Source organism: Dipodomys spectabilis, unplaced genomic scaffold (assembly GCF_019054845.1).
Source record: "Dipodomys spectabilis isolate Male_0828 unplaced genomic scaffold, ASM1905484v1 ptg000049l, whole genome shotgun sequence".
NCBI lineage: Eukaryota > Metazoa > Chordata > Mammalia > Rodentia > Heteromyidae > Dipodomys > Dipodomys spectabilis.
In genome coordinates, this window is record NW_024870726.1 from 939493 (window position 1) to 966185 (window position 26693).

Sequence of the window (26693 nt, forward strand, 5' to 3'; positions counted from 1 at the left end):
AGAAGCTGTTTCTCAGAAGTTATGTGGGGCCCCCCTCTGCGGCTGGCAGGGGCAGACCTGGTGTGGTGGATGCATTCTGCACCACCACCTGCCCTGAGCCAGTCTTAAGCTGCGTAGTAGTGACGCCATCGGATAGAAAGAGGGGATTGTAACCAAGCGAGAGGAGCCTCTTGCCCGGCTGGTGCAGGCCTGACCCGCTCCTCTGGAACCTGGCTTCCCACATGGCCGTGCCGGGCCGCACGGGTGGAGTGAAGACCACCTGTGAATTATGCTGAAGGCACATTGCTGTCCGCCACCACGGGCCTTGTCACAGGGAACAGACGAACACCGAGCTAGATCTTTATAGAGATCTTAGAAACACGCCCTGGTGTGGCCCTCCTCAGAAACATGGAGAGAGTGAATTCCGAAGCTGCCTCCTTGGCGTATGAGGGAGCCGTCCGGCTATGTCCTCCCAAGTCCTCTAGGGCCTCCACGGGCACCGTGCACTGGTGGGAGGCCAGGGGAACGGAAGGCGGGCCAGGAACGCCACAGATTGCCCACGTGGCAGGTCTGCGCTGCTTGGGCAGTGGGAGCCCACGAAGATAGATCTCCAGAAGCAGGCAGGTGCATCCCGGTGCCCTGAGAGCTGCCGCCCTCCCTGGGGGGCACGGCTCCCTGTGTGGCTCCTGGCTTGGTTCACAGCAGCCTCTTAAGGACATCACCCTGTTGAATCAGGATGACCTTGTTCACCTTAGAGACAAAAGGGGGAGCTGAAGGATTAGGCACCTGGTCCTTGGGGAGTACAGTTCAGCCCTTAACACACAGCTGTTAATAGACCTGCGATGGAGGCACAGGACCGTGTGACTTTGAGGACCATGTGTCTGTCTTCCCAGGGTTGCAAGGAAGGCTGGTGCATGCCTACCCAACATGGAGTGGAGTCCAGAGTGTGTAGAAAACTCCATCTAGTTTATGAGACACATACGCAATTCAGACTGTGCTGACTTGAGGGCTTCTACTGCAGCTTTCTGAAGCTGGTGAACCAGTCGTGCTGTGTAATGCTGCTTCAGTTCTCGTGGGATTATGCCCCTTGGTGCTACAACCAATTGCATATAAGTGTACTCTGTATACACAAAAATCAATTAGTACTTCACCTCTCAAAACATGTGCTTGTTATAAGCAGCACGAGCCACTATTTCCCTTTGAAATGAGGCGCCCGGGTCCTACTGAATACAGTAGGTTCATCCCTGCACCAGGTCTTCCTGTTCACCAGAGACCTCCATTGGGCTGGCTTTGGAAAGCAAAGGTGGCTCCTCAGGGGTCTGGTCGCATGTCAGGCCTAGAGCTGGGCATATCCAGGAAAAGGATGTTGACTCAGTGTTGCCCTCAATTCTTTGGGTTATCAATCAGAGCTTCCCTCTGGCCTTCCAAAACAAAAAGCAAAGAAAAAAAATATTCAGTTGTATGACAGTGTCCTGTGGTAATGGCTGTAATGTTCAAGTGTTTACTACTACTCCAATTCTTCTTATTATTATTAAATAGTTGCACAAATGTGTTACAGTTCCATAAGTCAGATGTGAGCACAGTGCTTCTTCTTGGTCAGTGTTACCCCTTCCTTCATTCTTAATTCATTTGTGCTATAAAAGATGGTGCTCAGGTATCACCTCCTCCTTACTGAAAGCAAGCTGTGACCAGAGCATGGAGACTCCACGTCAACCATGAGGCCTCAGGCCCTAGGTTAGACTCCAACACAGGCATAGCTGCGGATTCTGCATGGAAGCCAGAGGTCTGTCACAACTCCTGAGAAAGTCACAATGGAACTCACACTTCATTTCTGCAGCCCTCACTACTTGCCACATAAAGTGGTTTCTCCACTTAGACTGTATAGATGTAGACTTCTCCCGAGCTGAGAGTTGTTGTTTGAGAATAGAGTTCACAAAGCCAAGTCACCTTGGGTGAGGAGTAGCTCTCCTAGTGTTAGCAGGCGTGTCCTTAAATGCCAAAGGGTTATGGGCTGGGCTGACATACTCAGAGGCCTAGTCCTGAGAACTAGAGACCTAGGACTCTAGGATCTAGGGACCAGAGATTTGTAGCTGTAGGTGCTCAGGTTAGAGGCTGAGTGCTTTGGGCTTTAATTGCCCGTGGTCCCAACACTCAGGAGTATCTTCTCAGCTCTCCGTAGCAGAGAGCAGTATCAGCTCAGCTAGTGTCAGTCAGCACCAGCTAATGTCATTGGATACTCGGGCCTACGGTACCTAGTCTTTCAGCACTTGGGCATTCCATGTCAGGACCCTCAGCCCTGAAGGTTTGGCGGCTCCTTGGAACTCTTCTAGACTAGGGCCCTGCAGTCCCTCTAATTTCTGTCACCCCAGTTCCCCACTGCTCTGACCCCAAGTCGCCCTAGAAATGGCCACCAACTCTGGTGGCATTAGTGCAGCCACCACAGCTGCCATTCCTCTCTCCTTGCCGGTGATAATGACCTCTCCAGATAAGTCTGTTGTTGGGCGAGGAGCAGCACAGCAAGGTAATCTCCTGGCTAACTCAGAATGTAAGCACAATAGTCTGCTTATATACCCAGGGAGGGGGTGTGGCAAGAGTGCACCAATCACAGCCCCTATGCAAATGTGTGTTTGCCACCAATCCCTGCCTTCTGCAGGGCCATCAGAGAAAGTACTCCCCCTCTGGCCTGAGCGAGAATAGCTACGTGGTAACCAGGGTCACCTAGACTTCCCCCAGGCTTGTCCAGCTTAGAGTGCTGCTTTGTTTTTTTGTTTTGTTTTGTTTTTTGTTTTTTTTATTGTGAAAATACTGCACAGAGGGGTTACAATTACATGGGCAAGATAGTACATTTCTTATCAAGCATTGTAGCCTCCTCCTTTGTTTATCCTTCCCATCCCTTCCCAGCCTCCCCCCACTCCCCCACCTAATCCTCCCCGCCCCCACCACCAAAGTTGTAAAGTTCGTTTTCGACATGACAACTTGTACTTCTCATTGTTGCAACGGGTCCATCTGTATCCTTATTTAAACGACTTGTTTTTTCCCCTTCCCCTCCACAAATTATACCGACATCAAATACAGTGAAAGCAGGGGTTATACTGTGGGGGAAGGACATACAAAGCAACAAAGATATAATCTTATAAATGCTTTAGAAACAAATGCATGAAAGAAAAAAAATTTAAATACATAGCTTAGGGTTCATTTTCCTAACATCACCTTATCTGACCTTTTCTGCTTGACTCATATATATACTAGATATTGCAAATAAGGGAAACCATGGGACCTGTGTTTCTTTGAGCCTGGCTTACTTCACTTAATATAAATGGAAAGACTTAGAGTGCTGCTTTGTAAGGCCAGACTGGCTGTCAAGCGCCTGTCTCCAGCCGGCCTTGTAGTGGCTCCCTGTGGCTGCAGTGTATTCACAGAGTGAAGGGCACCAAACAGCAGATGGCCATGAGGACAGTCTGGCCAGTCACCAGCCAAGGGGCTTCTTGGCTGACAGTCCCCTTCCCAAGTATGCCAGGTATAAAGGAGGGCCTATCAAACGGTCTATTTTTGAGTTTTAACCATTCACTGAAAGCGTTAGAGGGGTTGTAGCACTTCACAGTACTAAATAATGCTTAACTCCTGCCCCATGCCCCAGGGAGAGGGAACCCCCTCAGATCTGTCCTCAGCATTCCATGTTTATTTGCAGTCAGCAGTAATGGGTCCAGAGCGCGTGGCGTGGCCCTCAGCCTCCTGCCCCCCACAGCCGCGCTCACGGCGAAGCCCGCACACACCACGAAGCCCACGCTCTTGCCTCTGTGCCCGTGCACACTCATGTTCCCTCAATGGCGGCTTTTTCCTGTGGTCTGCTCCAGAAGTCCCGGGAAGCTGGCACCTTAGGATGTCTTCCTTCCTGGCTTTTCAGGAAGAACAGAGACATTTTAATCTTGTCATAGCAAAGGCACATTTGTCGTCTTACAAACGAAATTTGTCTTCAATCAACTCACTAAGGGCCAAGTTATGAAATTGAGAACACCATTTTCCCTTGGTACAAAAGATGACAACTGCTGAGCACCCTGTCATCCTAGCTACTCAGGAGGCTGAGATTTGAGGATCACAGTTCAAAGCCAGCCCAGGCAGGAAAGTCCGTGAGACTCTCACCTTCAATAAACCACCAGAAAACCGGAAGTGCTACTGTGGCTCAAGTGGTAGAGCACTCACCTTGAGCTGAAGAGCGCAGGGACAGCACCCAGGCTCAAAGTTCAAGCCCCACGACTGACTAAAAAAAAAAAAGACAACTATAATTAAATATGTAGAAGTTTGGTGAAAGATTATAAAATAAGCACTAAAGAGTTTGTTTGGAGACTGTATTTGTAGTTTAGTACACTTCTTGTGAAGTACTTACTAACTGATAATGCCTATAGCTTGGTGACAATGGAAATTTATTTAAAAAAAAACAAACACTAAATGTTTTAAGGACATCCTATGTCAGTCAGACCCACACCTCCTGTGTTTATCCCCATCTCTCCTCGGAGTGCAATGAGAATCAGCCCAGTTCGTATAAATCTTTCGCCTTTTACTAGAGAATAAGCCCAGTTGCCTCGTGAGATCTGGCAGTGCTGTACCACATGCTCACTGCACACGTAGTACTATTGTTGTTATTCAGTAGTACAAGGAGGTTACAGTTCCTAAAGTTATGTATGAGCACAGTTGTTACCCCTGACATCTCTCCCATTTCCCCCCATCTATCCCTCCCTTCAAGTTACGAAGCTCACTTTGTAGATGATGTGCACTGGCTGTAATGACTATATTTGCTCACCCTTGTTCCCCCTCAAAACGTGTTTCCACTTCCCAGTATTCATTTTGACAAATAATGTATTAGTTGTTCAGAGGAATTAGATCTTTAGATTCCTTCTGTAAATACGCCCTCCTTTATTCACTTTGTGTGTACATGCATGGAACCCTGGGTATCTTATCGTGCATGTTTGTATTTTAGATCTGGCTTCCACATAGAATTCACATATGAGTCCACATTTAATTCTCCACCCACCTCAGGTATATGGTCACCATTGCAGAACTGTACAGGGATGTGCTAAAGTGTTCTTGTTGCTTCCCCCCACCCCATTCAGTCTGTGCTCACGTTGGTGAGCGCTGAGTGCTCAGGACGGTCTTCCTGCCAGACTTAGATCAAATGTAAAGTGCATTCTGCTTGGGGACGGCAGTGGAACATGGTGTGTTAGATGGGAGACTGTCTTGTCACCCGGACTATCGCATGCCAGGAGCCGCTGTGGGCCTGAGGCTGCTTGGACAGGTCAGGGTTGGTCTCAGTGGGTTGCATGTCCTTGCTCCCTGGTGATGCTGGGCTGGGGCCTGTGCTGTTGCATCCCCTGACTTGGGATTCATCCCTTTTCTACTGCTCAGTGTCTGTGATAGCCCAGATCCCCCATCCTCTGCGCCCTGGTCAAATTCCCTCTGTTCTGATAAGGCTTGCCTTAGGCCTGGCGAGTCTTCCCTCCGTGACACTGCACACCTTGTTTTGTCTTGGGGTCTGGCTTCCTTGTCCGCCATGTGTCCTCTCCCTGGCTTCCTCTGGGGCAGGCTCAGGTGTGGTGGCCCCCACCTGCCCAGCAGGGAGAGAGGGGACAGAGGACGTAATGGTGATGCTTGTGGTAGAAGTAGCAATAAGAAGAGAAGGTTAATAAACTTTATTTTTCCCCCAAACAAAGTCTTGTTTGTCTAAGAATAGGTTATGTTGGAGAAGTTGCACTGTGCATTATACTTTTTTAAAACATAGTGTAATTTTTATTCATCATTTTCTAGGTTTAATTTGCATGTAAAATGCTCTATTCAGATTACACAAAAGTGATCGCTTAAAAAAGAACACCTTGAGCTGGGCGCCAGAGGCTCATGCCTGCAATCCTAGCTACTCAGGAGGCTGAGATCTGAGGAGCATGGTTCAAAGCCAGCCCAGGCAGAAAAGTCTGTGAAACTCTGATCTCCAATAAGCCACTAGAAAACCCGCAAGTGGCGCTGTGGCTCAAGAGGTAGAGCGCTCGCCTTGAGCTGAAGAGCACAGGGACAGCGCCCAGGCCCAGAATTCAAGCCCCATGACCGACCAAAAAGAAAAAAAAACCACCTTGGTAAAATCTTTGTCACTGACCCAAAATCATTGTAGAAAACAGGTATCTTTTAAAACTTACCTATTCTCATTATTTGGGGTGATTCATACTCTTTTTCAGAGCCCCTCTAAATCAATGTCTTCATGTTCATAAATTCACTCACAGGGAACTTTTTACTATGTCGTCACAGATTTTAATGGCTCTACGGTGTTTTATTGGTTGCCAGATCTGTGCTCCGTTGTCAGCCTGGCTCCCTAGGGTGAGCACAAGCCTGTTTTGTGCGCGAGTCTTATCAAGCAGCCTCCTGGGTTCCCCAGCAGTCCTGTAAGGAAAGCAGTTTTATTCTTTGCATTTTACAGATGAGAAAACTGAGGCTCACCTTGGGTGCCTTCCTAAAGCCAGAGACATACAGCTTCAAACGGAGGTCTGCTTATTCCAGAAACCTGTGGTCTTCACATGAAACGGCCCCACCCGCCTCGGGCCTTCCCATGTGACTTTATGAGTTACATTTCAACCCAGGCAGCACAGGTGACCCTTGAGGTCAGCTGCGGAAGCATGAGCGCGTGGGGCTTCAGGGAAGAGCAACGCCTCTGGCAGGGTCCCTTCCCTGATGCAGAAATCCTCTACGAGTATTCAGCAGCGCTTATTTGTAATTGAAGTAGGTGGAATTCACTGTGGTTTTAATTAGTTGATTACTAGTTCTTTAAAATGTACTGTACTCGCTGTGGATCTTGCAAATTGGTAACTGGTAGCTACCAGTATAATTAAATATTTCAGCACACTCGGCTCCAGTAGCATTGAACTGTGAAGAAATAATGTTGTCTAGCCAATCAAAAAGAGATACTTGTAAACTCATTTACAGCATCAGTGTGTGTGTTAAGACCATCACAGAGATGCTTATTGCAGGAGAAATTAAAGATACAATTTTGTGCTAAGAGGCAATATAGAAATTAGTTCCTGAATTACTTGTTAATTGATTTGGTAATTCCCTCGGGTCTGCATGCTCTTTTTTCCTCTTTTTGTTGTTGCATTCAGTTAACAGTGACTGTTCTCAATGCAATAAAAATATTTTTCACACTTAGATTAGATATGCACTTACACCACACTACCTATGTTCGTATTTGCAGTACAAAAAAAAAAATTGGTCCTAAGTACAACAGTATTTATCTCAGGCATTTTTTTAATGTGTTCCCATGAGGGAAACTAGTGGATTCACGTGACTGAAAAATTTAGCAGAAGGAAAGCGTGTTTTTATGTCTCATGTTTACAAGTCCTCTCCCTGACTTTTTTTTCTTATCAACGGTAGAGGAGATTTCGCAGACTTGATTTATGGAAGTCTTTTCTTACTGTTCGCAATTCAGCAAGAATAACTTAGAGAAAAAAAGACCATATGTAGAAAAGTGAAGATAACGACTGGAAATGCCCTCTGAAGAGAATGCGACTTGTGGATCTCAAACGTGGAAAAGGAAGTACCTGTCAAACCCTAAGCTGGTCAGAGATTGCACTCTGACCTGGCCACCCCTCCCCCTTCCTCCTGGGAGACAGAGGGGAAATGACCATGGCGTTTATGCCCCTGTTGATGCTGCTTGTGGAGAAGAGACAAACTACTCATCCTCTTGAGTTTCAAAGGCAGAACAATTCCCGTGGCCTTGGCTTCCTTCAATGAAACACTTAACATCTTGTGGACTAGGCCCCCAAAAAACAACATGAGAGACTTTTTGAAAACTTACCCTCCCTACCGTTACCTACACATAACAAATGTTATCCATTCACTCATGTAAGGCACGTGGCATGCTTTATCCCAGTGTCTCCTTTTTTAGAGAGATCATATTTTACCTTCAGTTAGGAAAGGCAGAAATGGTCACACTTAGCAATTTCTTCTCAAAACTACCAGGATGTGGTTTTAGCCTATTGGTTAATTTGACAGAATTATTCGTGTATTCATCAAGTCGATACAGTTGTTTGCATGTTGTTGGTGCGTATATACAGTGGAGCATAATATTTAATCTGAAAGCCAGCTCAGTTTTAGCTGGGCCCAGGGACAGAAGCGACCTGCTCAATGAGGCTGACAGTGAGAGAGAGAGGCACACTAGTCTAGCTACATGGACTCCTGCGTAAGCAGCAGGCATGTGCTGTTGCCTGCACGCCGGCAAGCTCCGGTGCCCTCCATCCCTCCAGCTCCCCGGAATAGCTGTATCTTCCTTATTCAGAGGATTCAAGGGCTGGGTCTCAGCCTCTGCCACTTACGCATGCTGGTGGGCAGGTGTGCTGTCTGCCTGACTGAGGATAAAGGAAAGATGAGCTCTAAATCTCGTCATGCACTTAGTTTTATTACTTCTAATTCCATTTCCACTGCTCCACTTCCCTGTACTTTTTTTTAAAACATGATTTCCACAGAACCAGCTATGCTCCAAGTTACTTAACAAGGCTTCTGTAAGGTACCTGTACTAAACCCCATCCTCTGCCAAGTGACCAGAAGGCAAAAAACCCGGCCAGATAACCGCAAAGCTGTGGCTGTGTGGCCTCTCCCCCGGTTTCTCTGGCTCCATTAAGTTGTCAGGTGCCCGGACCGCTCCCTCTTGCTGGAGCATGCTACCGTCCTGAGGAGGTGGCTTCATGCCGCCACGCTGTCTTAGTAATCCTAGCCGATGCCTTGCCCCGAGTTGCAGAGGAGAAGAAATGCAAGTGCTTCCAAGATGACAAGGACACAGCTGAAAACGTAGTGTTTTACAAATAGAACCTGTGCCTTCTGCCCTGTAAGTGTGTCTCTCATTTGACTATAATTTCTATTACTCATCACACTCCTAATAGTTCTTCAAATGTTTGTGAAGTCAGTTCTCTACCAACACCGCCTGTGTGTGCTGTGGTTTGGGCTTTGACCTATGCCTTGGGACCAGGGCACACACAAGCTGCCCTGCCCGCAGCTGAGCGTTTGGAGCAGGGGGCGGGGCTGACAGTACACTCCAAGGTGATGGAGATTTCTGCTTGATATTTCTTGTGATATTTCTACACTTTAATGACTATTTCTACTAAAAGTTGTACTAATAATTTTTAATGGTTCACATTGAGTAGGTGACATTTTGATACATTAATGAGTCTTATCAATGACTTTTAAAAGTTCTTTAGTATGCTAGGATACTTTTCCTCTCCCCCCCCCCCCAAAAAAAAAAAAGGAAAAGAGGAGAGGCGTGGCCACTCCTCAGCTGCCCTGCGACGTCGTGGGAGTCCTGTGTAAGGCCGGGGTCGACACTAGATCACTTGTCCAGATTTCGTTTGAGCAGAGTGAGCCTCCTAGGTACAAGGGTGTTTTCAGGAGTGCTGCACCCCAGAACACAGAAGGCCAGCCGGGCAGTGTGGGAGGAGTGGACGGGGAGTGGCAGCTCCGAGGGGTGGCTCCCGCGTGGACCAAAGGCCGTGGCAGCGTGGAGGGAGCAGGATCCCCCCAGGGGGGCTTTCTAAGCCCACCAGGGTCCTGATGAACATATATCAACACATGCTGACTCATGAAAGTGTGCATTTTGACAGCCTCGTAACGAGCATCCCAGAGAAAGATGAGTGTAGACTGTCGTTTTGAATTTCGGCTTCCTGGGAACAAGTCTTCCCTGGTTGTTCTCCGATCTGCGGGAAATCGTGCACATGCCTTGCGCACCGGGCCTGAGAGGGGAGGCGTTTGAGAGCCTGGGGCTGTGTGGTCGGAGTGCCAGGCCCTGAGCTGACCCCTGTACGTCAGCCCCCGGGAAGGTGTGCCCCACGAAGCCGGGGCTGGTCAGTATTGTCACTGTGTTCTTGTTGGCCGCCAGCAGCTCTCAGTACGTACCTGTGAAACCTCCGCTCTCACCACCCCTCCTCGGGTGTTCCAGACAAATTGCAGACAAGGCCTGGGGAAGCCAAGGGAACAAATGCTGGTGGGATGACTTTAGTGATGAGCCTCCACTGTTGAGAGACAGAGGGGAGTCCGGCGTGGAATCGGGGTCCAACACTGTCTAGCAGAAGAAGAGCAGGGAGGGGAGTCCCAGAGCTCCCGCTCACCCCACCCTTTGGTGGGCTGGCGCACTGGTGCTGGTGATGTCTCCCCGTCTACATAAATGTGACAGGTGTCCTCTACAGGCATCACAGACCCTATTCTGCCTGGATGTTTGGAGGAAGTTGCAGTGTGGTGGGTGGGCACGGAAGAACCAAAGGGGAGCTTTCTGTGGAGACAGGTGACATTCCCCCCGTGTGATCAGAGAGAGTCACAGGAAATCCTCGCCCTGGAGCCCGGGTATAGCCGGGCAGGAGACAGAGAGTGGTGAGATGACCGGCAGGCACACTGACTTGAACACCAGGAGGATGCCCCATGTTGAAGGCGTTGGGATGGGGGCACCGCAGCACAAACAGGCGGCACTCCGCTTACACCCACGGCATGAAAATTCTGTGGGTCGCAAATGCATTCCTTTCCCCTGGCCTGCTGCACGTCCTGGCTCAGCCGTACCACACTCCAGACTGTTCTTTTTGGGACCTGGAGCTCAGGGGGAGCTGCACCTGTTGCTGCTGCTGCTGCTGCTGCTGCTGCTGCTGCTGCCGCCGCCGCCGCCGCCGCCGCTGCCACCACTGCCGCCCCAAACAGAACTAGACCGCTAGTCACCAGCCAGGAAGAGGTTCTGGTTCAAAATTTGAAGTAATTTCTATTGAATGCGGTCAATTTCATACCACCATGAAGCCAAACATCTTAAAGCATCTCTTCCTTGGATGACTATCAGGCCCTGGGCCCTACCACGCAGAAGCTATTTCATGCTGTGGGTTGAGGTGGGGAGGTTTACCCATGGAAGGGCATCTTAGGTACTTGCAAATTTGGGCAACTGTGATTAAAGCCACCACAGATCCTGTGCAGGCTTTTGTGTGGACCAGAGTTTTCAACTTTCTTCATGTAGATCCTGGAACATGACTGGTCAGGATTTCTGGGTTTGAAAGAAACCCAGACTTAACCTTCCGCAGTGGCAGCTCGCTCTGCTCCCTGCCATCAGCAGTGGTATTCCTGTCTCCCCGCAGCTGTGCCAGTTTTCATGTGCCTTTGCCTGACAGCACACGGTGCTAAGCATTTTCCATATCCTAAAATGCCATCCTCATGACTTCTTTGGTGAGATTTCTGTTTATACCTTCTGCTCCAGTTGTTAATCAAGTTTGGTCATTTTCTAACGTGGATTTTAAGAGTTCTTTGTACATCTTTTTTTTGGGGGGGGCAGGGGGGAGGTCCAGTCGTGGGGCCTGAACTCTGGTCCTGTGCACTGTCCCTCAGCTCTTCAGCTCAAGGCTAGTGCTCTATCACTTGAGCCACAGCGCCACTTCCAGCTTTTTTCTTTTTGCTTATGTGGTGCTGAGGAATCGAACCCAGGGCCTCAGGCATGCAAGGCAAGTGCTCTACCACTGAGCCACCTTCCCAGTCCCTCTTTGTACATCTGTAAAAAAAAATAATAGTCCGATGCCGTTGGGTACCTCTGGCTCATTCCTGTAATCCTAGCTACCCACGAGGCTGAGAGCTGAGGATTGAGTCAAAGCCAACCCAGGAAGAAAAGTTCACGAGACTCTTACTCCAAAAATCTACCAAAAAGCTGGAAGTAGAGCTGTAGCTCCAGTGGTAGAATGCTAGCTTTGAGCAAAAAAGCTCAGGGGCAGTGCCCAGACCCTGAGTTCAGGCTCCAGGACTGGCACCAGAACAAACAATCAGCTGCTCCTCTGGCAGATGTGGCTTGTTAGCCACCTGCCAGACCTCCTCACCCCCACGTCAGCGTGCTTCCCCTTGTCGGTGGAGGTGCCAGTTTGTCTGTACCTTGGTCTTGTTGGGCCTTACCTGTAATATTTCACTCATGCTTTTTCTGTTATTTAATAGAGCCAATGTCAGCCATTTCTGCATTGTTGAAAAGCCCTTTTAGTGAACATACCTGTAACTCTTGATGAAGTAATTACTCAGAAGATGAGAAAGGGATCATACGTACTACGTTTTGTATTGTAGACGTTCCAAATGAAATTCCAGCTATGGGCCAGGCTGGGCGCCTCGCAATCATCAGCTGAGAACACCATTGCCATCTTAGCTTATTGACTGGATGGCCGCACGCAGAGCGGGCCCTGCTGAGCCTTGCACAGCCAGAGGTAGCATGGTGCTGGCTGGCCGGCAGGCATATACCAAGGTCAGCTCTGTGTTACAAGCTGTGGTGGCAACCACCCCAGGACGGTGATTGGCTGGTGCTGACCTGGGCCACCACCTGGCCCGGAGGCTATTCTGGAGGAGGCACAGCCTGGGGTGCGGATGGGCCAGGAGGGTGGCAGGCAGCAGCAGCCAGATTGAGGCGGTTCTGTGGCAAGGATACCCCGCAGTGCGGTGGAAGCCTCCTCTCCTGCACCGAGTAGAACAGAGGCTCCCTGGTATCCCCGTGGGCAGGGCCGGGGTGGCAGGAAGGACTGGTGGAGAGTACGCCATGCAGACACATGCCAACGCAGGGGAAAACCCAGGGCTCGAGGAGGGCTGTCTGTCCCCACGCTGCCGCTCCAGAGTCTGGTGCCTTTCCAGTCCCCACCCCACTCCCCATGGTCCAGGGCCCCCACCCCTGGGCGCCACCCTGGCCCTCCTCCCATGGGGCCAGGGGCAAGGGGCCTGGACTCCTTGTAGAGCTGAGTCTCGCTTAGGAGACAAGGCGCCGCTGTCCCCTGACTGGGTGCTGAGCCCTCTGCCCGCAGGCGGCCAGCGCAGACGCAGGAGTGCGGTCCTGTGCACACGTCACTCACACGCGTGAAATGGTAGCGTGAGCCCCGTAGAACCATTCTGACCACAGTGCGGCCCGTCCTCCTCTCTCGCCCAACCCTTCAGAAACTACCGGTCACAGCCACTGCGGTGCCTGCATGGCCGCTCACGGGAAAGTCCCGTGCGCACCCTGGCGGGCTCTACACGTGAGCCAGCCTCTCCGAGCACCGCCACAGTGCCACGCAGGACCCTGTGGCCAATGGGCATGGAGGAGAAAATGTCCCACAGGTAGGGAGAGGCGGGCTGCCACTGGCACATTCTCCGCGCCCCTCCATGTGGGATGAAATGCAGGCTGTGTTTCCCAGACACGCGGCTGCCATACCCGGCTGTACTCCTGCAGCAGTAACCCGGCCGCTGGAGCTCCTCCTCCCGCGCTGCCTCCTGTCCCCAGGGCGCGTGGGAGCCAGGCCGTGCCCCCCCAGGTGGCAGGGCGGGGTAACCTCACTGACCTTGCCGAGTTGACGAGCGCCAACAGGGCAGAGGTCCCCCGTTCTCTCCAGCCTAACCCATAATTAGAACTCTTAGCTCACATCTTGGTGCCGGCCTTGAGAAAATATTTTATCTGGAGTGTCAATTTTTTGGGGCACCTTGCACTGGAGTTCACATTCATTTTCACCAATTATTCATTTAGCAGACTATTATGAAGGAGGATAGGAAAATGCCATTTCCGTAAAGGTCACCTAAGAAGGAGAGGCCCTGAAATAAGCCAGGCCACGAGAGAAGGCCTGGCTTCTTGGGGACTGGAGAACCCCTAGGGCCATGCAGCCGGGGGGGGGGGAGTGGGGGGGCGGGGAGAGGGGGGGTTGTTTGATCCATAAATTGTGATGGACAGTAATGGCTTTCAGAAATTAGATGAGGACAGTCTCACCTGTGACCTTGGGGTCTCCTTTCTGCCGGACAGTCTGGCCCCCTTCCACCTCCCCCGGCCCTCCCCCACTCTCAAACTGAGGCCGAAGGGAGCTTTCTTCTGTGAACCGAGCCCTGTCCCTGACTCCCTTGTCTGCCTGTCGCCCAAGCCCTCCACAGCCTGCCCCCAGGCTCCCGCAGCCTCCCCAGAAGCCCGTGTGTCTCTCATGGCCTCTGTGGCTCTTCCTTCATCCACCTCCTGTCTTTCCCGGGAACTTCCTACTCCTGAAAATGCTGCTCTTGCCGTCTGTCTGCAGCCCTCCCAGGCTTCTCCCAGGCGTGGGCCTCCTCGCTCCTCCCTAGGGGTCCTCCTAGCATCTTGCTTACTCCTTTTGTTTTTTTTGGTCGGTCGTGGGGCTTGAACTCTGGGCCTGGGCGCGGTCCCTCAGCTCTTCAGCTCAAGGCGAGCACTCTACCACTTGAGCTACAGCACCACTTCCGGTTTTCTGGTGGTTTATTGGAGATAGGAGTCTCATGGTCTCTCCTGCCCGGGCTGGCTTTGAACCGCGATCCTCAGATCTCAGCCTCCTGAGTAGCTAGGATTACAGGCGTGAGCCACCAGCGCCTGGCTTGCTTACTCCTTTGTTAAGTTGTGTAAACTTTTCCCAGTGGCAGCCTGAGAGGGGCTGTCAGTGTCTGACTCTCCTCAGGGACTGTGGCTTTCTAGAACCCAGAGCCCTTGATGTGTAGCCCCGTGCTGGCATGTCAGAGCGAGATCTTGTCTCCTTTGCAGGGAGTACGCACCGTGTTAAATGCCATTCCTGCTGTTTGCTAATCAGTATGTATAGAAGAAGAAGATCACAGTAATGACTGGATGCTGCTTCTCAGGGAGATGGAAGAGGCGGCCATGAACAGCCAGTGGCTGGAGAGGCTCGGGCTGTCACCGGGATTATTAATATGTTGTAAAGACATTTTGGGGATTCCGCCATATTTTGTATGGTTGCCAACAAAATGTTGACAGTTGTATTGTGGTTAATAAATTCATTTAGATTTATAAGCATTGTTTACAGAACCTGTTCGCCTGCTGAAACTCTAACAGCATCTGTTCCTTCTTACTAATTAACTGCTAATTACGAATGAGCTTTGTGTGTTTGTCAGTGTAACTGGCTCATGCATTTTGTAAGGAACATTAACAAATTGATTTACATAGCGGCAAAGCAATCAAAAGAGTAAACTGAACAGCAAGCATCGAAAGCCCTTTAGCCGGTTTTTGACTGAAGTAAACTTTTGATGCTATAAATATTGGTTTAAATTTTTGTTACCTTAATTCTTTGGTAAGGGTACAGTGATCAGAAGCAATGTGGTACAAGCAACAGTCAAACCAGAAAGGCACCTCGGGGGCCTGAGCAGTGCTGCGGGACTCCTGGGGAGCTAGAGGGAGAGCTCCCATGGGAAATGTGCCCCGTCTCTGTAAGAATTCTGGTTTTTTTTTTTTAATTTTGATTAAAAAAATTGATCAAGATATACTTTATTCATAAAATTCATGTTAAACTGAAACCTTGTTGTATTACTACTTAAAGACTTTGTGTATGTGTGCCCGTTCTGGGGCTGAAGTGCAGGCCTGCTCATTGTCCCTGAGCTACTCTTGCTCAAGGCTAGCACTCTACCATTTGAACCACAGCTCCACTCCTGGCTTTTTGGTGGTTAAATGGAGATAAGACTCTCATAGACGTCCCTGCCCAGACTGATTTCAAACAGAAATCCTCATATCTCAGCCTCCTGAGAAGCTGGGATTACAGGTGTGAACCACTCGTGTCTGGCTAACAATAATTTAAAAAAACAAAGAGCAAGAACTTCCTTTTGAGATCCACACAGTAGCACCCGGGGTTGTTCCTGGGCTCTGTCACCGGAACCCTGGCAGGTTTTGGCAAAGCAGCCTGCTGTGGGTGCTCGGCCAGAAAGAAAGGCTCAGTCTAGTGTGGCCCCGTCACACGTCTCCCCTCTGGGCCTCTCGGAGTTCAACGCTCCTGATGTGGATCCTGCAGTCCAGGGCAGCCTCGGGGCCTGGCCCCCATGGTAGAGAGCCTGCTTTCCAAGCTCAAGGCCCTGAGTTCAAACCCAGCAACTCCAAGACAGAGGAGCAGGCCTTAAAGGTAATTCTGGAGCCTGCAGCTTCCTGACCACCTTCTCCAGACAGCAGGAAGAAGGGGAAGACAGTCTCCACCATTCCGAGTAGACCTGGCCTTTCACGTCCAGAGCCCCAAGGATCAAGTCCCTTGGGTGTTGCTAGCATCACCTCAGCTCTTAAAGGTGAGCTTAGACAAGGGAGACAGACACAAAGAAAACTGGTAAGCACATTGCTGGCTCACTCACAGTGAAGCTGGAGAACCCCAGGCAGCCGGGTTGGGTGGACAGGCAGGTGGACAGACAACACCAGTGCTGTTAGAAAGGCCCAGGCTAGCATGCATAAGAGCGTTGCAGTGTCCTGTTGTGTTCACTGAGTCAGGTCACTCCCTGTCAAGGGTCAGGGAGCATGGGGTGCTCAGGGTCAGGGTTGTAAGGAAGGTGGTGGGGTTGATACTGGGTACAAAGACACAGGCTTTGCAACGAGACCCAGCCACAAGCCTGGGGCAGATCCCAGCTCCCCTTCTTGGGCTCATCTGTAGGACTGGAGAGACAGATCAGCTCACTGTCTCCATGGCTGCCCCTGCGTGAGGATGATGGATAATGTGTGTAACACACAGAGGCCCATAATAATAGCTCAGTAAACAGTAGTTCCTGTCACCCTGTGTGTCTATTAGAGTAGCCGTGTGTAGATACTAGAGTTTTAACTTCACTAGATCATAGTAATTACATATGGGGAGATGAGTCTTTTTTCTCAACAGTAAATTTATTACTCCTAATTCCAGATAAAATGTAAAAAGAAAATTAAGGACACATAAAAACGGTATGGAGAGTAAAAGCATGCATAAAATGTTTGGAGGGAATTAAACGTTGTTTCGCAAAGCTGTAACATTTGACTGGCAGCAGAGCCGTCGGATGAATGTAATTAATGATAGTGTTGAGGGAAACCGAGCTGTCCTCGATGAATATTTGCTTCCAAGCTAAGTTTGAAAGCAAATGTGTTTTGTGTATTCACATGTATGTCTTCGGGAGGGTGAGGGGGGCAAAGAACTCAAGGGGAACAGGGTGAAAAGGGCAGCAATGGAGTCATGCAACACTGAAGAACGAGAACTGTATAGCCGGTGTGTGGAGACGGCGGGAACAGACGACGCTGAAGGAAAGGAAGTGCACCGTTAGCTCACTCTGGGATTGTAACCGCCTCTAGCGTAACAAGAACGTAAACTTTTACAGAAGGAGACAAGCTCCAGGACTGGACCCCACACATGCCAAATCCAACTTCAACTCATCTCCTGAAGGGAATATCTAGTGCCCACATTGTCTAAGACAGTAAGGTCTGAGGATGGGCGTGTTCACCTGACATCTCTCACCTTTCTACTGTTTATTGGGCCCGTAATCAGTCTTGACAGCCACTTAAAAAAAAAAATCTGTGCTTCAACATCACCTGGTGGAGGAAGAGAAGGGATGGAAGCCACACTTGCTACGGGATTTATTCCTCCATGGAATATTTTTGAGCCGTAAGCACTGAAAAAATAGTTTGCTTTGAAATCCGATTTGTGGTTCTCATGTCGGCCAGCATTTGGTGAACGTGTATGTGTGGGGCACCACCAGGAGGTACAGGAAGCTCAGAGCCTGGTTAGAAAGCGCTGCTGGGGCCCCGGGGAGCGAGGAAGGAAGTCCAGGTCCTATCCTGTCTCTGTGGCTGTGACAGCAGGTGTGGGGGTGGGGAAGGGGCTGGCATGACTTCTAGTCCTGGGCAACTGTCCTCCATCCCCAGCTTTTGGGAAGTCTCTAGAAGCCATCGGTGAATAGAAAGCCTTTCACTTGGAATCCCATTGATTAAGACTTCTTTAACAAAGCATGAATTAGAACACAACGTTTTGGAGTTAAGTGAGGATACCCGTACCCCTTCTGAGACTTTTCTGGTTGAAATTTTACCCCCCAGCCACTCTTTAAGCTAGCTTGGAGGATTGGAGGATTTGTGCAAGAGGTAGAGTGCTGATCACTCGGTACTTGGCAGAGAGTTAAGTTGGATGTTTAGCACAGCAGAGGTCTGGATGTCAGAAGACTGCACCCATGTGTCTGCTCCGGGGCCCCACGCCACTTGGAATGACAGTGATCTTTGACGGAAACCTTACAACCAATAGAGATTTGAAGCGTCTAGAGCACAGGCCATGCTCTTCTAGTCACATATTGTATGTGGACCAGCGGTTTTTCAGGTCTTGGGTGGCTGTGTGTGTACCACATGGAGAGATACTGTGCACTCCTCCGTGGCACTGCTGATCATTGGCCTGGATGGGGCCGGGGTGTTTATTCGGGAGAAGTTAAAGGCCACGCCAAAGCCTCAGAGTGGAGGAGGGTAGAACTCAGCCCCTGCCGGTGCACGCACACATTCGCGTGGGGGCTGCTGTCGTCTCTCTGCTGGGAACTTTCAAAATAGGAGGAGCATTTGTCTTTTCAAACATGAAATGGTTCTTTATTTTTCGATTATTATCATTGAAAGACATTTTTGTAGCTTGATTTCCACTCAGAAATAGATGTCACCAAACCAGGATAAGAGAAACTTAGAAAGAATTATGAACTTCTTCTAAAATGAGAAAGTCAATGAAGGGAGGCGGCATAACCAGAAAAGGGGAAAATTAAAATCTGGAATAATTTATGGGCAAAATAATTTTCCAGCTAAGAGTATATTAGCTGTGTACTCAAAACATTTTAGAGGGGAGGTTTGTAATAAGGCCACGTTGTGATTGGGGGAGTCCTCAGGCTCCCTGCAGCCCGGGGCGGCAGCTTTCTCCCCTTGGACCTGGGGTTGTGACAGCGACAGGCAGTGTCTCCCACAGCAGGGACACACCTGTGGACAGGCTGTCGCGACAGCAGCCACTGGCTTCAGCCACTGTGCTGACCATGTAGAAGAGGAAATGGCCGAGGGGCGTTGACCTGGGCAGAGACAGACACTGTATTTCACTTTGGCACAGACAGAAGTGGACCCCCCCCCCATCCCCTCCAGCCTCTCTCTCAGCCTCCCCTCCTGTCCTTCCATTAGTGTTCTGCAGTACGGCAGTCATGGGCCCACGTTCACCCGTGTTTGCTGGCCGGAGCGGAGGCTGGGCCAGGGATCAGGCACTCTCCGGAGGGGACTCAGGTCAGGAGAGAGCAATCCCACGAGAGCCTGAGAGTTGAATGGCTGAGGACGGAGCGAAAGCTATGGAAGACCACGGCTATGGGAACGGGCATGTGAAGAAGCACCCATAAATAGAGAGATGCGGCAGGGGAAACAGGAGAAGGGCTGGGAGAAAAAAAAAAAAAGATGTGCTCTTCTAAAGAGAATGGTAAAATAAGCAGAGGACTAAAAAACATCCATGGGTCTGGGAAGACATAGATGGCCGACTAGAAGAGTGAGCAGGAGCTGGCCAGTGTGTGGGAAAAAGACAATTCTGGAAGGTGCCAATGACATGCAGTAATAAATGATGCAAAAATCACCCACTCAGAGGTCTCATTCTAGAAGAAGCGGCCAGCCATCTTGCTCAATAATAGTAAACCCTGGACTAGACACACATTTATTTTAAAATTAGTAACTTGCTATCATTTAGCAATTTGTAAAGAATTACCAATATTTATCTAGGATGTTGTACATGTAAGCGCAACAGTTCAGCTTTATGTTGATGGTCGCATTTCATTTCCACTAAGGACTGGTTCTTGCAGACAGCTCGGGGTTTCTTCTTCCATCTTTAGTTGCTGAAAACATAAATGATACTGTGCATACGTCCCTGCGTAGACTCCCCCAGAGCGGTGGTCTGTTTTCTCTCCTCCCTCTAGGCTGCTCTCTTCCTTCTCACTAGTCCCGCAAGTCTTCCCCACACACATCAAGGAACTGAGGAGCCTCGAGTGCAGATTAGCAAGTATCTGCATACTTGAGAGAAATTATGGATGCTTGTGGATCACCATGTTTACTGTATCTACCAGGTTCCATCTTGGCAGAAGCCCAGGCCTGGCCCCCACTTGCCCTCCTCCCATCTTTTGCCTTCGGCTCTTCTCCTCTTCTTGATGTCCAGAGCAAAGGGCTCACGGGCAGCTTGCCTGCTGCCACGACGTGCAGGTGGCTGGGTCTACAGTGATTGAACAGGCTGGCACAGAAGTGGAACCCCCCTCCCATCCCCTCCAGCCTCTCTCTCAGCCTCCCTTCCTGACCTTCCGTTAGTGTTGTCCAGTGTGACGGGTCGTCCCCAGCCCTCTACCCCAGCGTTCACAGAAGCTGCGACCTTGTTACCCCCAGAAATCCCGGTCACCTCCCAGTGCCCTGTTGTGGTCAGTTAATAGGATGCTTTCCCTCATCCCTGTTGGCAATGATAGGTATTTTATCTGTTCATCATTTCAAATAAAGAAATGTGCTTATTACTCTGCCACAAATATTTCTTCCATTTTGAGCATCATTTTTAACATAGCTGGTCCTTTGAATTTAGAGACATTATTCTGAGAAGCATTCTTGTGGTAAGCACCAAGAAAGACCCATCCATAGCAGGCCATGCTGACAGTTCTGGGTTTTTTGTTTTGTTTTGTTGTCAGTTGTGGGACTTGAACTCAGGGCTTGGGCACTATCCCTCAACTCTTCAGCTCATGGCAAGCGCTCTACCACTTGAGCCACAGCACCACTTCCAGTTTTCTAGTGCTTTATCAGAAGTAAGTCTCACGGACTTTCCTGCCCGGGCTGACTTTGAACCATGATCCTCAGATCTCAGCCTTCTGAGTAGCTAAGGTTACAGGTGTGAGCCATCGGCATCCGGCTTTTTTGGGGGTGGGAGGGATTCCGGTCATGGGGCCTGAACTCTGGGCCTGGGCGCTGTCCCTCAGCTCTTCAGCTCAAGGCTAGCGCTCTACCACTTGAGCCACAGCGCCATTTCTGGCTTTTTTCTTTTTGATTATGTGGTGCTGAGGAATCAAACCCAGGGCCTCAGGCATGCAAGGCAAGTGCTCTACCACTGAGCCACCTTCCCAGCCCTGCATCCAGCTTTTTAGTGGATTTTTTTTTTTTTTTTTTTTGTCAGTCATTGGGCTTGAACTCTGGGCCTGGGCGCTGTCCCTCAGCTCTTCAGCCCAAGGCTAGCGCTCTATCACTTAAGCTACTGCGCCACTTCCACAGTTCTGTTTTTATCTTGTTTGTGTAAGTCTTATATAAAATTAAGGACACAGGTCTTGAAAACTAAGTAGAAGTTGGGCACAGTGGCTAAAGCTTAAATCTTAGCTACCTGGGAGACAGACATTTGGGGGCATAAAAATTTATGAGGGAGGCTGGGAAGGTGGCTCAGTGGTAGAGCGCTTGCCTTGCATGCCTGAGGTCCTGGGTTCGATTCCTCAGCACCACATAAGCAAAAAGAAAAAAAGCCAGAAGTGGCGCTGTGGCTCAAGTGGTAGAGCGCTAGCCTTGAGCTGAAGGGCTGAGGGACAGCGCCCAGGCCCAGAGTTCAGGCCCCATGACCGGAACCGAAAAAAAAAAAAATTTATGAGGGTCCATCTCAACAAATAGCCAGACACAGTGGCGTACCCCTGTAATCCTAGCTACATTGCTAGGCCCAGCACTGTGCACCTGCCATCCCCAGTGACAGGAGGAGCACTAGTAGGAAGAACTCCGCCCAGGCCTGGCTAGACATAAAACAAAACTGTACCTCAGAAATAATACAAAGTGGCTGGAGCTATAACTCAAGTGGTGAATGCCTGCCTAGCAATGAGGTCCTGAATTCAATACCCATGACCACAAAAAAAGGAAGAAAGGAAGGAAAGAGAAGGGAGGGAGGGGGGAGGGGAGTCCCATTGCCATGACAGACCAGAACCCTTCTAGGCCAAGTGCATCTCTGGGGTCCCCATCACTGGACTCTGGAGCCGGTCAGCAGCTTCCTCCCGCTTTGTGGGCAGCCTGGAGATCTGAGCTGGCCGTGCTGCTCTTTCTTCCTGCAAGCTTCCGCTCACCTTTCCCATGTGCCTCCCCTCGCCCATTCTCACCTTCCCGCCCTGTCTGCTGTCCCTCTCCCTTTGCATCCTCATCTGTTACCAGGTGCAGTCTCGATTGGCCAGTGAGTGACATTTTGTTTCTAAAACAGCCTTGCCCCTTCTTCTACTGTCTGTCTGTCTCTCTCTCCCTCCTTCCCTCTCCCCCTCTCCCTCTCTCCTCCTTTCCCTCTTCCTCCTTTTCTCCCTCTCCCTCCTCTCCCCCCCCCCTTTCTACTTTATGGTCTCCCCAGCTTCAGGCTGTCTGCCCTGAGCCCTTCTTAGGCCAGGCCTGTGGCTTCTTTCTAGACGCAGCTGGTTGGGAACTCAGGACCCTGTGATACAGTTCCTTTCTGGGCCCCTCCCCCGGCCCGGTGTGTGGGGGAGGGGTGGCGTGGTGGTGTGACTCGGGATGTCGTGGCAGGCCACGGACCATCCCTGCCGTCTTTCCTTTTCATTGTGCATCATGGGCAAGCCACAGTCCAGCAGCCCAGCAGCGGTGCGGTGCCGTGGGATTGGCAGAGAGATGTTCCCTTGCCCACTGCTCTGACTGTGAGTTCAGAACTCTTCTAGCATTTAGCCGTGGTCCACAGATGACCCCTCAGCCTCAGGCAACCCTCGAGTCTGCTATGAAGTCTTGTTCCTACTGACACCCCTTCTGTGCCTTTCAGCTATCTGTCTGTGGCAGGCCCTGGCTTGAACCCAAAGCCTCCCGCTCCAGCCGCTGCCCAGACGGGGGCTCTGGGATCAGCTGCCGCCTCCCCACCCCAGGTTGCCTCTGATCTTCTAGGGAGTGTGCTGTCAGGTGACCGAGTCATGGTGAGCCTGCCCGGGTCCTGCTACCGTCAGGGTCACCTGATCCTCCTGCAGCCACAGTGCTCTCCTTTACACTGAACCCCAGAAGACAGCCCTTCTCCTGCTCAGATGACTCATTTTCACTTTTGTCCAAAAGAAAAATGATTCACAGCAAAATGATGTTGTTGCACAGTGTACATACTCTGTATTAAACTCCTAAGTAAGTGAGGCGATTCATAAATTATTTAGCTTGAAGTTCATTTTATATAGAAAATTACATCTCTGAGAAGATATGACAGGGTTAAAATGAATCAAGTTTGTAGTAAAACTGTTCTAGCTAGAGTAATTTAATCTATGTCATTTTATCAAACAAGGGAAATTCTCAATATTTTGAATACTTATCACTCAAGTAGTACAGCCGCTGGTACTCCTGAAGACATACTGACTGTCGCTTCTGTGTGTGTGTGTGTGTGTGTGTGTGTGTGTGTGTGTGTGTGTGTGTGTGTGTGTGTGTGTGTGTGTGTGTGTGTGTGTGTGTATCCCAAGATGTGACTCCCTGAGCTGGTCGGCCGGGGCAGTGGCTCCTGTGGACCCTGCCCATGGGACATGAAACTGCATGATGCTGGCACTTTTTTTTTGGTTGGTCGTGGGGCCTGAACTCTGGATCTGGGCGCTGTCCCTCAGCACTTCAGCTCAAGGCTAGTGCTGTACCACTTGAGCCACAGCACCACTTCTGGCTTTTTCTGCTTATGTGGTGCTGAGGAATTGAACCCAGGGCCTCATCCATGCAAGGCAAGCGCTCTACCCCTGATTCACCTTCCCAGCTCTGATGCTGGCGCTTTAACGTGCTTGCCGTCCCCTCTGTCTTCCGTTTGTCCGTGCAGTGGACCTTTGGCAGAAAGCAGCTGCTGTGAGTCCTGTAAGCGGCACAACTCCTGGTGGCCACACCTTCTGCACACTCCACAGCGTGTGGGTTCCGGGCTGCCGCACGGGCCTGCGCCTTGCACCATCCCTGGAGAGCCCGTGTCCCCGAGCCAGGCTGCGGGCTGCCCCGCAGGCCTGCGCCTCACACCATCCCTGGAGAGCCCGGGTCCCCAAGCCAGGCTCCGGGCTGCCCCTCGGGCCTGCACCTCGCACCATCCCTGGAGAGCCCGTGTCCCCGACCCGGGCTCTGGGCTGCCCCGCGGGCCTGCGCCTCACACCATCCCTGGAGAGCCCGGGTCCCCGAGCCGGCTCCTTGCACCGTCCCTGGAGAGCCCGTGTCCCCGAGCCGGGCTCTGGGCTGCCCCGCGGGCCTGCGCCTTGCACCGTCCCTGGAGAGCCCGGGTCCCCGAGCCGGGCTCCAGGCTGCCCCGTGAGCCTGTGTCCCCATGGCTGGCTCCTACCCATTTCTCCCACGCCCCATGCGCCTCTGCCCTGCCCTGCCTTGACTAAACTTCCTGTGTGCGTGTCTTTTGGCTTCAGCCTCCTTCGGTCACGGCCCGTGTTGTCCTGTCTTCTACCCACCCAGCACAGTGCCCGTCCGGGGCGGGGTCCATGTAGGAAGTCAGTACCGAGCAGCAATTCTGAGACATGCCAACATGCCCGTGCTATGTCTAATGTGGTTGAGAAGAAGAGGGGAATGAATGTGGTACTGGCAAGGATGGAGATTTAGGAGAGAGAACAATCCCCTGTGAAACTAATCTCCCGCTGACCATGGCGTCCATCGGAGACGGTGACCCGGGGCCGGGGTCACAGCCGTCGAGCTGGCTTGGAAAGGAAGGCGCCACTGCCACTGTGATTTCACCCTCGCCACACCTGGCTGCTGGCTCTGGCAGTGTCTGTAGAACTACACCATCACGTGGCAACCAGACAAGATTCCCTTCCTGGCCTTCTAGCAAAAGAACCCTTTGCAGGCCCCGGTGGCTCATACCTGTCACCCTAGCTCCTCAGGAGGCTGAAAGCTGAGGATTGAGGTTTGAAGCCAGCCCATGGAGAAAGTCAGTGAGACTCTTCTCTCCAGTTAACCACCAGAAAGCTAGAAATGGAGATTTGGCTCAGGTGTGGAGCAGCGGCCTTGAGAGAAAAAACTAAGGGACAGCACTCAGGCCCTGAATTCAAGTCCCAGTACCTGCACCCCCCCCCCCAAAAAAAAAAATGGACAGTTTTACCTTGGTTGCTCACTGTACTTCATCGTACGTTATAGCTATTCAGCGTATTTCTCTCGCGGGGAGGCTGTTTTTGCTATATTGGGAAGCATTGTAGGGCTGCATCAATGACCGCTTCCTCCCTTCCCCCCCTTGCCTCCCCCTCAGTGTTTAGGGTCTTTCAATTCTTGAGCTAATTTTTGTTTGGCCATTTGTTTTAGAGGTATCCTGGCCATGTTGTTCCTTAAAGCTTCAAGTAAAAATGACTTTGTTCCATGGTGCTATGTTAAATTGGCTGGTTAATTCTGGTGTTATTTACCCTGTAATTCATTAGTTTCACCCCACCATTGGCAGCTGACAGGCTGTAATTTCACGCCTTGCAATAAAAGATGTCTCATAATCTGCTTCATTTAGCAGCAAGAGAATTTAATGAAATTAACTGCAGTCCTAATTACGCCAGTGAATACTAAAGACCGCCATCAAGTTTTCTCAGAAAAGGACGAGGTCCACCTCGTGAAGGAGTAGAGTATAATTTCCTGGGGAAAGTTGCAAACGTCTTCCTTCTATTGGCCAACAAGGGCCAATGATGGCTGCTCATAGGACTATAATTAACCAGTTTGTGTCTGAATGTCTCTCCAAGTATTCATTGTTTCCAATCAAATTTCAGAGTTATTCCTCTATCAGCGTGATATTGATGATAGATAGGCTAACGTGGAGATTTGTGTGTTCCTTCCTCCCGTGGCTGCCATGGCAAAGACTTGTATCTGCTCTCAGCAAGCTCTCTCTGGCTCTCCTGTGCACGTGCGTGCATGTGTGCTGCTACTGGGGCTTGAACTCCAGGTCTGAATACTATACCTGAGCTTTTCTGCTCAAGACTAGTGTTCTACCACTTGAACTACACTTCTGGCCTTTTTGATAGTTAATTAGAGATGAGTCTCTCAGACTTCCCTGCCCAGGCTGCCTTTGAACCATGATCCTCAGATCTCAGCCTCCTAAGTAGCTAGGATTAAAGGTGTGAGCTACCAGTGCCACTGTGTAGGTGTTAACTTAGGGGAGAAGCTCCAGTTGCAGGCTGTTGCCTGGTAGACAGGGAGATTCTGGGCTCACATGACCCCAGCACTCAGCCAAGCCCCCTCCTCCATGGTGATTCTGTCTTACCTTCTTCCTTTCCCTGCCCCGTTGAGGGAGGGCATGGGGAGACACCTGGTCTGGGCTCTGCACCTGTCCTCACATCCCAAGAGAACCTCGCTGTTCCTCTGGCCGGGAGCGTATACCTCCGCCCCTCGCAGCTACCACCCTGCCAGGTCCTGCCTCTCACTGTCCCACAGCGGCTGCACTGCCTCTTCCTCTGCAGAGGGACAGGGAAGGGAAGTAAACCAAAGCCTCCCTGTCCCTGAGCGGGCCCCAGCCTGTGCTCCTTCCCAGCCACACCTGTCCTTCCTGTCTGCCTCACCTTCCTAGACTGACCTCGGGGGGACAGCAGGAAAACCGTGATCAGAGTACGGTAGACAAGCCAAAGGCAGGGATACTCAGGAGAGAAGAAATGCGAGTTTTCTCTCTAGGTAGCTAGCTATAGAGTCAGTGAGAAATCGCCTCTGCTTTTTATGTAAGGACAAAGGAATGCCCAGAGGCAGGAGGGATGAGCAGCTCTCCCTCTCGTGGTTAACCTTACCTGAGAGTCGGCCCCTCCCAGGGGCCTTCCCTGGTCTGGCAGTGTGAGGAGAGCTGGGCGTCCCAGGCTCCACCCCACCGAGCCTTGGTGTCTGTGCACGCTGGCCAGAAAGCCCTGCCCCACAGGCCTTTGCTTTTAGGACCCTCTCACAAAAATAGCTGCTTCCCAGCGAACATTTCTCTTCCTCTTGTCCTGCATGTGGGTGACAAGGGTTACCTCAGACCCAGGAGAGGATGGCACTGTGAAGCTCAGGCACTCCAAGGCCACCCCCTCGCACTCAGGTGAAGTCCATTCTGGGATTG

The 26693-nt window shown here is 50.8% G+C and overlaps 1 protein-coding gene across 2 annotated transcripts in view; it reads left to right on the forward strand.

The window, feature by feature from the left end:
* Nucleotides 1–26693, forward strand: part of Agap1 (ArfGAP with GTPase domain, ankyrin repeat and PH domain 1) — a 474515-nt gene that overhangs the window by 248571 nt on the left and 199251 nt on the right. The window lies entirely within an intron of this gene.